The sequence below is a fragment of the Hemitrygon akajei genome, chromosome 8 (assembly GCF_048418815.1).
Source record: "Hemitrygon akajei chromosome 8, sHemAka1.3, whole genome shotgun sequence".
In the NCBI taxonomy this organism is placed as follows: domain Eukaryota; kingdom Metazoa; phylum Chordata; class Chondrichthyes; order Myliobatiformes; family Dasyatidae; genus Hemitrygon; species Hemitrygon akajei.
In genome coordinates this window covers 56,735,757-56,753,045 of record NC_133131.1, presented here as the reverse complement: position 1 = coordinate 56,753,045, position 17,289 = coordinate 56,735,757, and positions in this window count along the sequence as shown.

The window sequence follows — 17,289 nt, the reverse complement described above, 5'->3', positions numbered from 1 at the left end:
CGTGAACCAAACAGCACACCCCACGGCTGCGAGCGTCAGGACAAGCGTCACGGCGCAAACCGGTGTAATGTGCAAAGGAAGGGCACAGCTATAAATATTATTGATCTCATCGAGTACAACAGCAATAATAACACCCAATAAATCAGCTGCTGCCATTCCCACCAGATAACGGGAGATGCATTTAGAGAGTCCGCAGTTTCTCAGAGATAGGATCACAATCGCCACTAAATTAACTGCAAAGAAGCAAAAACAAATGGTTAGGCTTATCGATCCACTCATCTAGACAGCCCATCATTGTAGCTGAGAAAGTTGCAGATTTTATATATTGCCGAAATAAAATGTACTCATGGAGATTGTTTCTTTGGAGATTATATTTTGGAGTGAACGGACGGCATAGCTAAATGAATATTTCGATGTACAGGTGGTAAATAAACGTGAATCGTGTACATTGCGAGGAGACGCAGCATAAAGGCTTTTACCCTCTCGTGCTGTGAGATGAACGTAAGAATTAAAATAAATCTCATCTCATCTGATCTTATCTAAATTATAACTGTCCAAAGAAGAAGAACACGCTAAAACGGAAAAGTTTCGCCGGTACTGTGGCAAATTCAAAGACATTTCGACAAATAAGTACAGAAAAAAAACATCTCTGTGGAAAGGACTGCTTGTTGCCGAAAAAGTGGAGGGCTCGCAGGAAGAGCTGCAGCGACACTAAAGACTTTGTTTACATTTTAGTAAACATTTGAGTTTCTATATTGATGCAGAATCAGATTTAGAACAATACGTGATGGAAAGCCGAGTAAGGACAAATGCTAGAACACTATCAACATTTGCCCTCAATCAAATTTTATATCGACAAAAATGTTCAGACATTATAAAAGTTCGGACTCTGGAAATGTTCGGAGTAACAATTACAGTGAAAAATGGAAGATAAAATAAAATGTATACTTAAACCTGAACAGTCTTAAAACACTCATGAGATGAGACACCATCTATAACAAATGCTGCAAGAACAAAACATACAGTAGTAGCCAATTCCAGTTATCTACCAGGGATACCAATTGCTGCTAGTAGAGGATAGTAAATACACGCGATGTAGTAAATCGCTGGATATCCCATTTTCTGTGTGAATTGGTAATCAGTTGAAAACAGTCCAGCTACCGATATCTCCTGTTGATTTGCAAGTTCTTATACAGGAGAGGAATGTGCATTCTGATAATTAATCTTACCACGTGGATTGTCACATCAGTGACAGCCGACTAAACAAACAATTCAGTTTTGTTTTATTTATATTAATTGCGTCATCGTGCATTTAAAATCACTTTTTTCGAAAGAATCACAACAAATAACAATTAAGTTTAATTTTGTTTATTCACACCTTCAAACGAAAGCGTTGTACATTCTTTCTCTATGATGCAGAGTTCACGCCTTTCACATAAAATATTTTTTTCTGAATATTTTTACAACATGCACTATCATTCTCAAATAATTATCAATTATAACAATAGGCAAAGTGCATTAAGATTCTGAGGTTAAGGAAGGGCATTTAGTTTGATTGTTCAATTCAATAATCTATTCCCGGAAAGGTAAACATTCACATCTCCGTCTTGCTTTCAGATTGGTTTGGTGCAACAATAGTCGTCAATCTGCATGAGAACTAATTTAGTAAACGATTAGACAAGTTATGTATTTCGAAGGTAAACTTAACATCTAAACTGATAATGGGAGTAGTGGGGTCATTTATCTTTTATGTAAGAGGTCTGTTTCATGAAACAATCTTTAAACATCGAGAGATTTAATATCATCTTTGTATAGAAATGCATTATTTGACATGAATTAGTTGTAATACCATCCATTTCACCCCTCTCCACTGATATATTTTGCCATTTCTTGTAGGTGTGATATTTTCATACATTGTTCACTCCATTCTGATTTTTTTTCCAAACTTGCAAATTGTACCAAGCTCAGGGTGTCTCTTGTGGGAAGGCAAATAACGTCTCAGAATGTGCTTTATCTACAGGTGATGCGGTCTCCATATTTTCCTACTGGATTTTAGACACATTGCATTAAGTCTAATGATTTATTATTCGCCACTACAAAGCGACTAAAACGACAATAACTTATCCTCGCGCTGTGCTTGTGTGTATGGGACTCCCATGCTTACATTAAATATCCAATAAAACATGTCGAGACAGTCTAGTTGTCTCCATTACTACGCCCTGATTATATCTAAATGAAACACTGTATGGGTCTACAAGTATTTGGATAGACAGGGAATTATTAGGGCGAGTCAAAATGGCTTTGTGCGTGGTAGGTTATGTTTAACAAATCTATTAGAGTTTTTCCAGGAGGTTACCAGGAAAGTGGATGAAGGGAAGGCAGTGGATGTTGTCTACATGGACTTTAGTAAGGCCTTTGTCAAGGTCCTGCATGGGAGGTTAGTTAGGAAGAGTCAGCCGCTTGGTATACACGGAGAGGTAGTATATTGGTAGTACCGTGGCTCAATGGATGAAGCCAGAGTGTGGTAGTGGAGGATTGCTTCTCTGAAGACTGTGACTAGTTGCTTGTGACTAGTGGCGTGCCACAGGGATCAGTGCTGGGTCCATTTTTATTTGTCATCTGTGTCAATGATCTGGATGACAATGTGGTAAATTGGATCAGCAAGTTTACTGACGATACAAGTATTGGAGGTGTATTGGACAGTGATAAAGTTTTTCAAAACTTGCAGGGGGTTTGCACCAGCTAGAAAAATGGGCTGAAAAATGGCAGATGGAGTTTAATACAGACAATTGTGAGGTATTCTGCTTTAGAAGGAAAAACCAAGGTAGAACATGCAAGGTAAATGGTAGAACACTGAGGCGTGCAGTAGAACAGAGGAATCAGGGAGTACAGAAACAAAATTACCTAAAAGTGGGGTCACAGGTAGATAGAGTTGTAAAAAGAGCTTTTGATACTTTGGCCTTTATAAATCAAAGTATTGAGTATAAGATTTGAAATGTTATGGTGAGGTTGGATAAGGAATTGGTGAGGCCAAATTTGAAGTGTTGTGTGCAGTTGTGGTCGCCTAATTTCAGGATGGACATTAATAAGTTTGGAACCGTGCAGAGAACGTTTACAAGGATGCTGACGGGACTTGAGAATCTGAGTTACTGAGAAAGTTGAATAGGTTAGGACTAGAGCATAGAAGAATGAGTGGATATTTGACAGAGGTATATAAAATTATGATCGGTATAGATAGAATGAATGCAAACAGGCTTTTTCCACTGAGGCTAGGACAAAAAAAAACAGAGGACATGGGTTAAGGGTGAAGGGGAAAGGTTTAAAAGGAACATTAGGGGGAGAGGCTTCTTCACACAGATAGTGGTGGGAGTGTGGACTGAGCTAGAAGAAGAAGTGGTAAATGAGGGCTCACGTTTAACATTGTGAAAATTTGGACAGGTTCATGGATGAGAGGTGTATGGTGGGATATGGTCTAGGTGCAGGTCAGGGGGACTAGGCAGAAAGTTGATTCGACACGGTCAAGAAGGGCCAAATGTAATGTTCTATGGCACTTAGGTTCTATTTGTCTTCTCGATTGCCGTCTGCAACTGCAAACTAACATTTTGCAATTCATGGACAAACACTCACAATTTCCTCTCCAAAGCGGCATGCTGCAATCTTTTACCATTTAAATAATAGACTGAACTTCCTCTTTTCCTTCTGAAGTGAATGATCTCGTATTTACTGCCATTGTACTCCATCTGCCAGAACCTAGCCCAGTCAATTGACCTATCCACATCTCTTTGCAGACTCTCCGTATACTCTGCACAACTTGCTTTTCCACTCAATTTAGTGTCATCAGCAATCTTAGGTAAATTACACTCAGTCCCCTGTTCCAGATCGTTCATCTATATCGTGAACAGTAGTTCACGACCTCAGGACAACACTTCCACTGCTGATTGATAACCACAGTAACGCCCATATATCCCAATCCTCTATCCATGCTAATACATCACTCCCAACTCTATACATCCTTACATTACGGAGAAGTCTTTTATGTGGCACATTATCGAACGCCTTCTGAGGATTCAAGTACATATCCACTACTTGTTCCCCTGTAAACTCTCTGTTCCTTGTAGACTCTAATAAACCTTGTAACTTTGTCAAACAGGGCTTGCTTGAGCTGCATCAATGCTAATTCTGCATTGATACATTTGTTTCCAGATGCGTTGCTATTTCTACTTTACTGATAGCTTCATGCATTTCCCAACTATTTGGCCTATAGTTATCTACCCATTGTCTACAGCATTTATTCAACGTTGGCCTGAAATTTGCTTTCTTCCAATCCGCAGAGATATGCCGAAAGTCCAGAGAGTTTTCGTAAGTTATCACGAATGAATGGCGGACCTGCAGTTCTACGCATTTCCTAACTATTTCAGGCCCAAAGCAAAAGTTTTGCCATTATCAATGCTGGAATGCTTGGTTTCTTAACTAACCATTGACAACATTGAATCAGAGGAACTGGAACCATTCTGAACTACACAGCCATTTGTTCAAACCAAATTGTTATGTTTTGACTCTGCTGGAATAACTTTTCATTTCGTTGTGTCTAATTTAACTAAGATTCTGATCCCTGTCTCGGGAACATGAGGAGTTTCGAAATGCATCACCCGTATCAGGTGGAAATGTCTTGGTTTTGATTATTCAGGCATATTAGATCTGTGATGATTGTATATTGTCACGTACCCCGTGACGGTTTAAAAACCAGCGATATATAAAAATCCGTGGAGTCTGGTGTTGCTATAAAATAATACTATCTATTAGTAACTACGCATTACAGTAATATAAATGCAGATACATCAAACAGGTTAGCAATATGTGTGTGTGTGTGTGTGTGTGTGTGTGTGTGTGTGTGTGTGTGTGCGTGCGTGCGTGCGTGCGTGCGTGCGTGCGTGCGTGCGTGCGTGTGTGTGTGTGTTTGAAAATAGGAAAACCTACTTTTGTGCAGCTTCGGGGTAAATGTATACAGTCTTACGATGATGAGTGAAGTTCAGTTCAGTTCGTGGTACTTGGTCGAGTAGTGATGGGGAGGGGAGAGAGAGAGTTAGAATGTTGGTTTATCTTCCAATGCCAATGCCAATGTCAATGCCCATCGTCCACGTCGTCCTCCTCTTCCCGAAACTTACAGTCACCCACGTTTGACCACAACAAAGGGAACCATTCTTCCGTGGTGGAATTATCAGCCCAAGCGAGGTTTGGACACACGAATAACTCCCCACCGGTCACACCTTTTCACACTGCGAGATACACTGATCAATCCGACTGACCGATCCTCCCAAAACCCACTTTTACTGGGCACAGCAAATCTCATTCAGTGTCTAAAGCCATGTATCTGTAGGTCTGTCAGCTGACCCAATATTTATTTCAGCATGCTGAACACCAGCCATCCATTAAATAACGCCGCCCTCGGTCACAATGGTGACCCATGAGCTGCTCGTTGCTCTTTCTCTGCAGAAACTCACAAGCAGGCAGTGTCCTTGTATATTCAAAACAAGCTTATAGACAAACCGTAACAACATCTCCGAGCAGTCCTTGTTTCTCTCTCTCTCCGTTAATAACAAGATGTCCGGTATTGAAAAACAACTCTCTCTCTCTTTTCAAAAACACAGTTCATAGGTGTAATTCAGGACCACACTTCTTTTTAGGAATTTTTTTTACGAAGGAAATTTTTTTTAGTTTAACTGTAGATTACAAAGTTTTAAAACCATACCTGTAATATCATGAGATAACAGAGCAAAACGTGTACTCGTTCTAACTTAACATCTGGATAAACAATCAGCTATGTTGTCAGTATCTTCCACATGTTTGATTTTTAAGTCATATTCTTGCAATATCGTACTGTAATTTAATAACCTTCTATTCTTATCCTTCATTTTAGTTAGAAACACCAACCGATTGTGGTTCGTGTAAACCACAATTGGTCTCTAGGCTGGACAAACATAGACATCAAAATATTGTAAACCCAGAATAAGTGCTAGCAATTACTTTTCAACAGTGGAATAGTTTTTCTGATGCACATGATATTTCTTTGAGAAATAAGCTACTGGGTGTTCAATATTGTCCTCGACCGTCTGTAACAGTACTGCCCCAGCAGCTTCATCACTAGTGACTGTTGCTACAGAGAATGGTTTTGAAAAATCAGGTGCTTTGAGCACAGAATAATAACACAGTATATTTTCAGGCGTTCAAACGCCTCCTGCAAAGGTCATTCCATACAAATTGTTCACTCTTCCCCAGGAGTTTTGTTAGGGAGAGAGGCGTCATCCTGCTGTCTACATTGGGATCTGATGACCCTGCTGTTTGCATTCAGATCTGATGCAGTGTGTAGAATATCACATTTATACCTCTATCATGTCTCCTCTCATACTCCTTCCCTCCAGAGATTAAATCCCGAAATCTCTGATCATAATCCATACTCTCCAAACCAGGCAGCATCCTGGTAAATCTCCTCTGTATCCTTTCCAGTGCTTCCACATCCTTTCTACAGTGAGGCGACCTGAATAGAACACAGCACTCCAGGTGTGGCCTAACCAGAGTTTTATAGAGCTACATCATTACCCCGCGACTTTTAAACCCTATCCCTGGACAATAACACTCTATAAAATTTCTTAACTGCCCTACCTACCTGTGAGGCAACTTTCAGGTATCAGTGGACATGTTCCCCCAGATCGTACTTCTCCTACACACTCCCAAGTATCCTGCCATTTACTTTGTACTCTGCTTTGGAGTTTGTCCTTCCAAAGTGTAACACCTCACACTTCTCCGGGTTGAACTCCATCTGCCACTTCTCAGCCCAATTCCGCATCCTATCAATGTCTCTCTGCAATCTTAGACAATCCTCCACACTATCCACAACACCACCAACCTTTGTGTGGTCTACAAACTTGCCAACCCACCCTTCTACCCCACATCTAGGTAGTTAATAAAAATCACGAAAAGTAGAGGTCTCAGAACCGATCCTTGTGGGGCACCACTAGTCACCACCCTCCAATCCGAATGTACTACATCCACCATGACTCTCTGCCTTCTGCAGACAAGCCAATTCTGAATCCACCTGGCCAAACCTCCCTGGATTCCATGCCTTCTGACTTACTGAATAAGCCTACCGTGTGGTACCTTGTCAAATGCCTTTCTAATCCATATAGATCACATCCACTGCATTACCCTCATCTATATGACAGGTCACCTCCTCAGCGAACACTATCAGGCTTCTTAGAAATAATCTGCCTTTCACAAAGCCATGCTGACTGTCCCTGATCAGACCATGATTCTCTAAATGCACATAGATTCTATCTCTAAGAATCTTTTCAAACATTTTTCCCACCACTGACCTAAGGCTCACTGGTCTATAATTACCCGGACTATCCCTACTACCTTTTTTGAACAAGGGGGCAACATTCGCCTCCCTCCAGTCCTCCGGTAGCGTTCCCGTGGACAACGAGGACACTAAGATACTAGCCAGAGGCTCATCAATCTCTTCCCTCGCCTCGTGGAGCAGCATGGGGAATATTCCTTCAGTCCCCTGGAACTTATCTGTCCTAACGTATTTTAACAACTCCAACACCTCTTCTCCCTTAATAACAACATGCTTCAGAACGCCAACCTCACTCACATTGTACTCACCGCCATCAAGTTCCCTCCCATTGGTGAATACCGAAGAGAAGTATTAATTGATGACTTCGCTCGCTACCATAGCTTTCAGGCATACCTTCCCACCTTTATCTCTAATCGGTCCTATCTACACTCCTGCCAACCTGTTATTCTTCACATAATTGAAGGATGCCTTGGGGTTTTCCTTTACCCTACTCGCCAAGGCCTTCTCATGCCTCCTTCTTACTCTCCTCAGCTCCTTCTTACGCTCCTTTCTTGCTACCCGATATTCCTCAATAGACCCATCTGATTCTTGCTTCCTAAGCCTTACGTATGCTGCCTTCTTCCATCTGATTAGATTCTCCACCTCACTTGTCACCCATGGATCCTTCACCCTACACTTCTTTATCTTGCTCACAGGGACAAATTTATCCCTAACATCCTGCGAGGTATCCCTAAATATTGACCACATGTCCATCGTACATTTACCCACAAAAACATCATCCCAATTCATACCCGCAAGTACTAGTCTTATAGCCTCATAATTTGACGTTCCCCAATTAAACATTTTCCTGTCCTCTCTGATTCTATCCTTTTCCATGATAATGTTAAAGGCCAGGGAGTGATGGTCACTGTCACCCACATGCTCACCCACTGTGAGATTTTTGACCTGACCCGGTTCGTTACCTAATACTAGATCTGGTATGTCATTCCTCCTAGTCGGCCTGTCAACATACTATGACAAGAATTGGTCCAGGACGCACTGAACAAACTCTACGCCGTCTAAACCATTGGAACTAATCAGGTGCTAAGCAATATTAGGGAAGTTAAAGTCACCCATGATAACAATCCCATTATTTTTGGACTTTTCCCAAAATCGGCCTCCCAATCTGCTCCACAGTATCTCTGCTGTTTCCAGGGGGCCTATAGAATACTCCCAGTAGAGTAACTGCTCCCTTCCCGTTCTGGAATTCCACCCATACTGACTCAAAAGAGGATACTGCTACATTACCCACCCTTTCTGTAGCTGTTATAGTATCCCTTACCAGTAATGCCACCCCTCCTCCCCCTTTTCAACCTCTCTATCCCTTTTAAAGCACTGAAATCCAGGAATATTGAGAATCCATTCCTGCCCTGGTGCCAGTCAAGTCTCTGTAATGGCCACTACATCATAATTCCAAATATGTGTCCCAGCTCTCAGTTCATCACCTTTTTTTCCTGATGCTTCTTGCATTGAAGTACACGCACTTTAGCCCCTCTACATTACTGCCTTTACACGCTTTATACTGTTTCTCTTTCCTCAAAGCCTCTTTGTCTCCTGGATCTGGCTGTCCTCCATGTATTATTCTTGCAGCTCTTGCATGACCTTTATCCTCCTCCACCTCACTAACTGCTCTAACACTCTGTTTCCCTCCCCCTGCAAATCTAGTTTCAACCCCCTGGAGCAGCACAAGCAAACCTTCATGCAAGGATGTTAGTCTCACTCCAGTTCAGTGCAACCCGTCCCGTTGGAACAGGTCCATCCTTCCGTGGAACAAGGTCCAATTGTCCAGAAGCATGAAGCCCTCGCTCCTGCACCTCCTACGGCTGTTACTGAAAGTTGGGTGGAGGAAGGGCGGGATTGGATGATGCAGGTCCCGGGGTTCAGGTGTTTTAAAAGGAATAGGATGAGAGGTAAAAAAGGGGTGGGGGGGTGAGTGGCATTGCTGGTCTTGCTGGTCAGGGATAGTATCACGGTTATAGAAAGGGAGGACGCTGCAGAGGGAGTGCCCACTGAGTCGGTCTGGGTGGAATTCAGAAATAGGAAGGGATCAATCACTGTGCTGCGAGTAGTCTGTAGGCCCCCAAATAGCCCTCGCGTCACCGAAGAGCAGATAAGTAGGCAGATTTTAAAATGGTGCACAAAATACAAGGTAGCTGTTATGGGTGATTTCAACTTCCTTCATATTGACTGGCACCTCCTGAGTGCAAGGGGGATAGATGGGGCTGAATTTGTCAGGTGTGTTCAAGAAGGATTTCTGACACAGTATGTGGGCCAGCCGACGAGAGAAGAGGTTACACTGGATCTAGTTCTGGTTAATGAACCTGGTCAAGTGACAGACCTCTTGGTGGGGGAGCATTTTGGTGAGAGTGACCACAACTCCCTTAGCTTCAGCATAGTTATGGAAAGAGATAAAATCAGACGAAATGGTAAAGTGCTTAACTGGGGAAGGGCTAACATTGAAGGGATGAGGCAGGAACTAGCAGGAGTAAATTGGAAACAGATATTCAAAGGGGAAAGCACCAGAAGTAAAGCGGGAAAAATTTAGGGACCACTGGAGATGGGTTCAGGATAGGTTTGTCCCACTGAGGCAAGGAAGAAATGGTATGAAAAAGGAACCTTGGCTGACGAAACACGTGAGGCAACTCGTCAAGAGGAAAAAGGAAGCATATGTAAGATATAAGAAGCAGGAAGTTGGAGGGGCTCATCAGAAATATAGGGTAGCCAGGAAGGAGCTAAAGGACGGGCTTAGGAGAGCTCGAAGGGGGCATGTGAAGGCCTTGGCATGTCGGATTAAGGATATCCCCAAGGCGTTCTATGCGTATGTGGAGGATGATGAGAACGAAGGTTGGACCGCTAAAGGATAAAGTGGGCAACATGTGCCTGGAGGCGGAGGAGGCTGGGGAGGTCCTAAATGAATACTTTGCTTGAGTATTCACGTGAAAAGATCTTGATCAGGGTGAGCTCGAAATAGATAAGGCCTGTGTGCTGGACAAAGTGGAGATTAAGGAAGAAGAATTGCTGGATCTTCTTAAAGACATCAAGATTGATAAATCCCAGGGCTGGATATGATACACCCCAGGTTGTTGTGGGAACTGAGCGAAGAGATTCCTGGAGCATCAGCTTTGATTTTTGAATCTTCTTTGGCTACAGGGGAAAAGCCGGAGGTCTGGAGAACGGCAAATGTAGTTCTCCTGTTTAAAAAAAGGTAATAGGGAGAAACCTGGGAACTGTCGACCACTGAGTCTTACGCCGTTGGTCTGCAAACTACTAGAAACAATTCTTAAGGATAGGATCTACGAGCATTTGGAAAGGTACAGTCTACTCATGGATAGTCAACGTGGCTTTGTGAAGGGAAGATCGTGCTTCACGAACCTGATTGAGTATTTTTTTGAAGTGTTACCAAAAGAAATCGATGAGGGTAGGGCAGTGGATGTGGTCTACATGGACTTTAGCAAGGTATTTGACAAGGTCCCTCACGAGAGACACGTCCAGAAAGTCATGAGCCATGGGGTAAGAGGAATATTGGCTGTTTGGATAAAAAATTGGCTTAAAGGAAGAAAGGAGAAGGTAGTTGTGGAAGGAAGGTATTCTGCCTGAAGGTCGGTGACTAATTGAGTGCCGCAGGGATCTGTCCAGGGACCCCTGCTATTTATGATTTTTATAAATGACCTGGATGTAGAGGCGGACGGATGGGTGAGTAAGTTTGCGGATTACACGAAGATTGGAGGAATTCTGGATGGAGCTATAGGTTGTCGAAGGTTACAAGATTATGTAGATAGGCTGCAGAGTTGCCTGAAAATGCCAGATGGAATTCATACGGATAAGTGTGAGATGATGCATTTTGGAAGGACAAACCAGAAGACAGAGTACAGGATTAACGGTCAGTTACTTAAGAGTGCGGATGAACAAAGGGACCTTGGGATTCAAATTCATACATCCCTCAAGGTCGCTGCACAGGTTGATAGGGTAGTTAATAAGGCCTATGGGATGCTAGGCTTCATTAACAGGGAAATTGAGTTCAATAGTAGAGAGGTCATGTTGCAACTCTACAAATCTGACCTCATTATAAAAAAGGACGTGGAAGCTATGGAGAGAGTGCAGAAGAGATTTACCAGGCTGTTGCCTGGTTTGGAGAACAAATCATATGAAGCAAGTTTAGCAGAGCTGGGACTTTTCTCTTTGGAGCGTAAAAGAATGAGAGGGGACTTGATAGAGGTCTACAAGATTATGAGAGGCTGTCACGGTCTGGTCCGCGGACTCCGGACTCCGGGTCCTCCGGCTCTCCCTTGTTTCGGTCGGACTGAACCAGAAACACCTGAGGCGCATATTGTTGGCTGGGATTATAAGTGGCCCTGGTATTGAGTGTGGTTGGGGGATAGTCTTGTCTAGATTCTCATGACACAAATGACTGGTGGAAGGCTAGAACGGGCTCTTACCATCTTTGGGGCCGTGTTGGAGAACCATGGCTTCTGTGTGCCCTGCTGGTAGTAGTCGGATCTGTCATTGCAGTATCGATTCAGATGTTCCCCGGGACAGCTGGATGGCCGTCAGCTACTCCGAGTTAGGTAGGGATCCGGCGGTTGCTTCCATAGCCAGCCAAGGCTGCCGGCTGTAACGGCTACTCGGAGCTACCCGATGCAGAGGTGGAACTGTCTGTCGTTCTTTGGTGTTTGTCTCTTCCTTTTCTTGCCACCGTGGGATAAGTCAGGACGTTCTGCCGTTGCCCTGAGGGAGGAATCTGTCTTGTATTGTCTTTGACTCCGTCGGGTAAGTCAGGCCGTTCTGCCGTTACCCGACGGATGGTCCTGCCCCACCTTGGTGTGGAGTTAAAGTTGAGTCCCGGTTTATCGGAGTGTAATTCCCGGCTCTATGTCTATGTACTCTCCAGTCTCATGTCAGTGTCTTGTTAAAGATGAGTCCCGGTTTGTCGAAGGAGAAGTCCAGGCTCCATGTTTATGTATAGTTCCTAGTCTGCCTCCTAGCTCCAGCCTCCGAGTTATCCTAGCTCCAAGACTCTAGCCTCAAGTCTCGACCCAAGCATGCAGCCTCTAGCCTCAAGCCTCGACCCGATCCTGCAGCTCCAAGAACCCAGACTCGACCCTCTTGCCCCAAGCACTCAAACCTCAAGACCCCAAGTCTCCAGCCAAGCCTCAAGACCCCAAGTCTCCAGTCAAGCCTCAAGACCCCAAGTCTCCAGCCATGCCTCATCACGTCTTCGCCTGGGTTTGGGGTCCGAGCCCGAGGAAAGATCCAGGTTCTGGGTCCTTGCCCAGTCTCGGGCTCGGAGTCCACCCCAGGCTCCTTGTTCGCAGTCTTTCGTCCTGCCCTGTTCTTAGTATTACAATGTCTCCGTCCTGCATTTGGGTCCTGATTCAATACCCGTCCTATGACAGAGGCATAGATAGGGTGGATAGTCAGTACCTGTTTCCCAGGGCACCAATAGCAAACTCCAGAGGGTAGATGTAAAACAATTAAGGGAGGGAAGTTTAGAGGAGACATCAGGGGTAAGTATTTTACACAGAGGGTTGTGAATGCCTGAAATGACTTGCCAGTGATGATGGTGGAGGCTGAAACATTAGTGGTATTTAAGAGCCTCTTGGTCAGGCTCATGGATGAAAGAAAAATTGAGGGTTATGGGGTAGTGTGAGTTTACTTACTATTTCTAAGGGATATATGGGTCGACACAACATGGAGGGCTGAAGGGCCTTTACTTTGCTGTAGTGTTGTATGGTTAAGTCCCCAACCTGGGGTTGACAGAACCCTTGTCCACTGTACAAGGGCCTTGCTATCTATTTGACCTAAAATGTCCATTGTTCTTTCCACAAGCTTGTTTGATCAATTGCTGTTTCCAGCAAGTTTGACTTATTAAAGAGCAGCACTGCACTGGAAGACTCGAGTGCAGAAGAGGATTAGCAGCTCTTGATATCAACCGTTGCACAACAGTGGGATTGAACCAAAGTGATTTAGCTACATGGTTTGTATTTTTGATGATCGGTGACAAAATGCCACAGCATTTTGCAACCAGAAAACATACAATTAAAGATTTAGAATGTTGGCCGCATGCAGACCATTGAGGCCATGACTTATTAAGTAAATTCTTACAATAGCATGTGCATAGAATGACATTAGGATTTTAGCAAAAGGTTCAAGAACAGTCACAATTTCACCAAGTCTGTAATAAGTCTTAAAACAAACTGTTTACGTTTCAAAAAGCTAGGTTAAAAAATAGTAATTCAACATTGTCGTGTGAAGTAATAGTGATAACAAGTCAGTAATAAAGGAGCAATGTGGTTGTGTGACGATATCCTAAGCTTTATTCACTACGGACTGTGCCTTTAAAGAGAGAGCGAGAGTGTGCCGCTGATTCAGAGAGTGTCGTTATGGTGATAGGGGGGCAGAGCTGTATAATGGACAGCTGGTGGTCAACATGTTTGGGTGCAGGAAGGGAGATGGACCCAGGACATGGTCTGCTGGAAAAAGTGTGTGGATGGTAGTGACCGCAAGGGAGGAGAGGGAGGCAGCTGGGGAGAAATGGATTATTGTGAAGGGAGAAATGAAGGGAAGAAGGAGATAGTGAGGGGACGGATGAAGGAAAACCGAGAGAAAGGGAATAAAGTAATAAGAAATGACAATGCAGAGAGCTCTGAAACTGAGGAAGGTGAACAAGATCAGAGAGAAAGTGTTATCATAAATAGGTTTAATGTGAAAGCTCAAGGGCACATGAAGAAATTTAACCCGTTTGTGGTAAGAACAACTTGCAATTAAGATAGGGAAAATAGTTTTCGCAAAATTCCTTAATGATGGCAACCTGTTGGTAAGATGTGCGAATGAGGAACAGCTTGAGAAAGTACTCAAGATAAAAGAGATAGGAAAATGCAAAGTGGAATACACAGGGAGGGTGGGAGCAAGAAATGGTTCTGGATGTACAGGAGTGATCACGGGGGTACCAATTAGTATAAATATGAAGGATTTAAAGAGGAATATCAAAGGGGGGAAAATAATGAATGTTCAAAGACTGAAAACAACAAAGGAGGGAGTGAGAAAGGAAAGTGAAACAGTATTGATTGAATTTGAAGAAGAAAGAGTGCCAGAGAAGGTGTTCCTGGGCTTCAGGAGATACCCAGTAAGGGTGTGTGTGCTAAAGCCATTGAGGTGCTATAATTGTCAAAGTTTTGGACACATGGCTAAACACTGTAAAAGGAAGAGGAGATGTGCTAGATGTGGGTGTGATCATGAGTATGGAAAGTGCGGAACAGTAGTGCAACCAAAATGCAGTAATTGTGGAGGAGCTCATGATGTGGCATATAGTATGTGTGAGGAGATAAAATATAATAAATAAAGACTACACCTGTAAAAGATGCATCCAGCTGCAGCTCCTGACAAACCGTGTTAGGGAATTAGAGCTGGAGCTGGAAGAACTTCAGATCATTCTGGAGGCAGAGGCATAAATAGACAGGAGTTTCAGGGAGATAGTCACCCTTAGGAGTCAGGACACAGTTAGTTGGGTGACTGTCAGGAGAGGGAAGGGGATTAGACAGAATGAGCAGAGCACCCCCTGTGACCATTTCCATTAATAATAAGTATACCGTTTTGGATACTGTTGGTGGGGACGACCTACTGGGTACAAGTTGCAGTCGTTGCGTCTCTGGCACCGAGACTGGATTCTCAGCTCAGAAGGGAAGGAGGGCAAAGAGGAGAGCAGAAGTGATAGGGGATTCGATAGTTAGGGGGACAGATTGGAGGTTCCGTAGAAGAGATCGAGAATCCCGGATGGTCTGTTGCCTCTCTGGTGCCAGGGTCCGCGATATCTCGGGTCGAGTTCTCAGTATTCTCAAGAAGGAGGGTGAGCAGCCGCATGTCGTGGTCCATGTAGGGACCAAAGACGTGGGTATGAAGAGTGAGAAGGTCCTGAAAAGTGAGTTTAGGGAGCTGGGTGCCAAGTTAATCGACAGGACCTCCAGAACAGCAATCTCAGGATTGCTACAGGTGCCACGTGCATGTGGCTTTAGAAGTATTAAGATAGTGCAGATCAACACGTGGCTGAAGACATGGTGCAGGAGGGAGGGCTTCAGATTTATAGATAATTGGGCAGTTTTCCAAGGAAGGTGGGACATGTTCCGGCGGGACGGTTTACATCTAAACTGGAGCTGGACAAATATTCTTGCAGATAGGTTTGCTAGAGAGGCTCCAGTGGATTTAAACTACATACGAGGGGGGAGGGGAATCAGAGTGTAGGAACAGATGTATGGGAGAAGGAAGACGAAGAAGACAGTAAAGTTCTTTTGTTATGATCCAGCAACAATAAATATATAATTGAGACAGGTTTTTTTTTATATCAAATAAAACATTTATTAAACGCTTCTTTAAAAAAAAACCCAAAAGTAAACAAATGACTAAGTTAGCAGGAAGTCAGCTGTGATACGGCAACTCGAACAGTTCTTAAAGCGAGAATGCGAAAATAACTCTTAAAATTAACATTGCGAAAAGTCCAAAGCTATTTTTAGTCAATTAAATGAAAGGCTTCTCTTGAATTAAATCCTCTTTCACGAAGGTACTGCTGATCCTAGTCGAAGTATGCTTTACCGAGGGATTTACAATTGATGGAAATAAAACGGCTTAAAGGCACTAACCATTTCTTGGCGAAACTCCGCATCCAACTCTTTCTGCTCTTTCTTGGCAAAGAAGGAGTTAACACGGACACAGGTTACTAATTCCTTGTGCGAAAATTAAATAAAGGTCGAACCTGCTTCACAGCCAAAATCAACTTTCTTCAAACTTTCAGCTTCCCGAACCTCGACGAATCTTCACTCTCCAACTAATTTAACTGGCTGTATTGTACCAAAACTGTCGGCAATAACCTTTGACTTAAGGCAGAAAGTTAAATTTAAACGAAACTGCGTCATAACATCGGAATACGCAGTGACCTGGATTCACTGGCGAATTCAACTACGAGCTGCCCACGTCACAGGATGGGGTTCTCCTTTTATACCCTGTTGAAAAAACTATAACATGACCTCTCTCTGGCGGGAAATGACTTCACCCCACCATCACAAGACCATTACCTCATGTCCAGCATAGCTTCAATTACGTCATGGTCATGTGACAGGTACAAGATACCCACGGGTACGTAACGCTTTGTACTGTTAGAGATAAACAGAGAGTAAGAGGTGGAGAACTTCTTAAATGCATTTATTTTAATGCAAGGAGCATTGTAAGAAAGGTAGATGAGCTTAGAGCATGGACTGATACCGGGAAATATGATGTTCTCGCTATTAGTGAAACATGGTTGCAGGAGGGGTGTGATTGGCAACTAAATATTCCTGGGTTTCGTTGCTTCAGATGTGATAAAATCGGGGGGACAAGAGTGGGAGGAGTTGCATTGCTTGTCAGATAAAATATTACAGCGGTGCTCTGGCAGGATAGATAAGTGGGCTCGTCCAGGGAGGCTATTTGCGTGGAATTGAGGAATGTCAAAGGTGTAACAACAGTTATAGGGGTGAATTATAGACCACCTAATGGGGAGCGAGAATTGGAGGAGCAAATTTGAAAGGAGATAGCAGATATTTGTAGTAACCACAGGGTTGTGATTGTGGGAGATTTTAATTTTCCACACATAGAATGAGAAGCCCATATTGTAAAAGGGATGGATGGGTTGGAGTTTGTAAAATGTGTGCAGGACAGATTTTTGCAGCAGTACATAGAGGTACCAACTAGAGAAGGGGCAGTGTTTGATCTCCTATTAGGAAATGAGATAGGTCAGGTGATGGTGATATGTGTTGGGGAGCACTTCAGGTCCAGTGATCACAATGCCATTAGTTTCAATATAATTATGAAGGATAGGACTGGACCCAGGGTTGAGATTTTTGATTGGAGAAAGGCTAACTTTGAGGAGATGC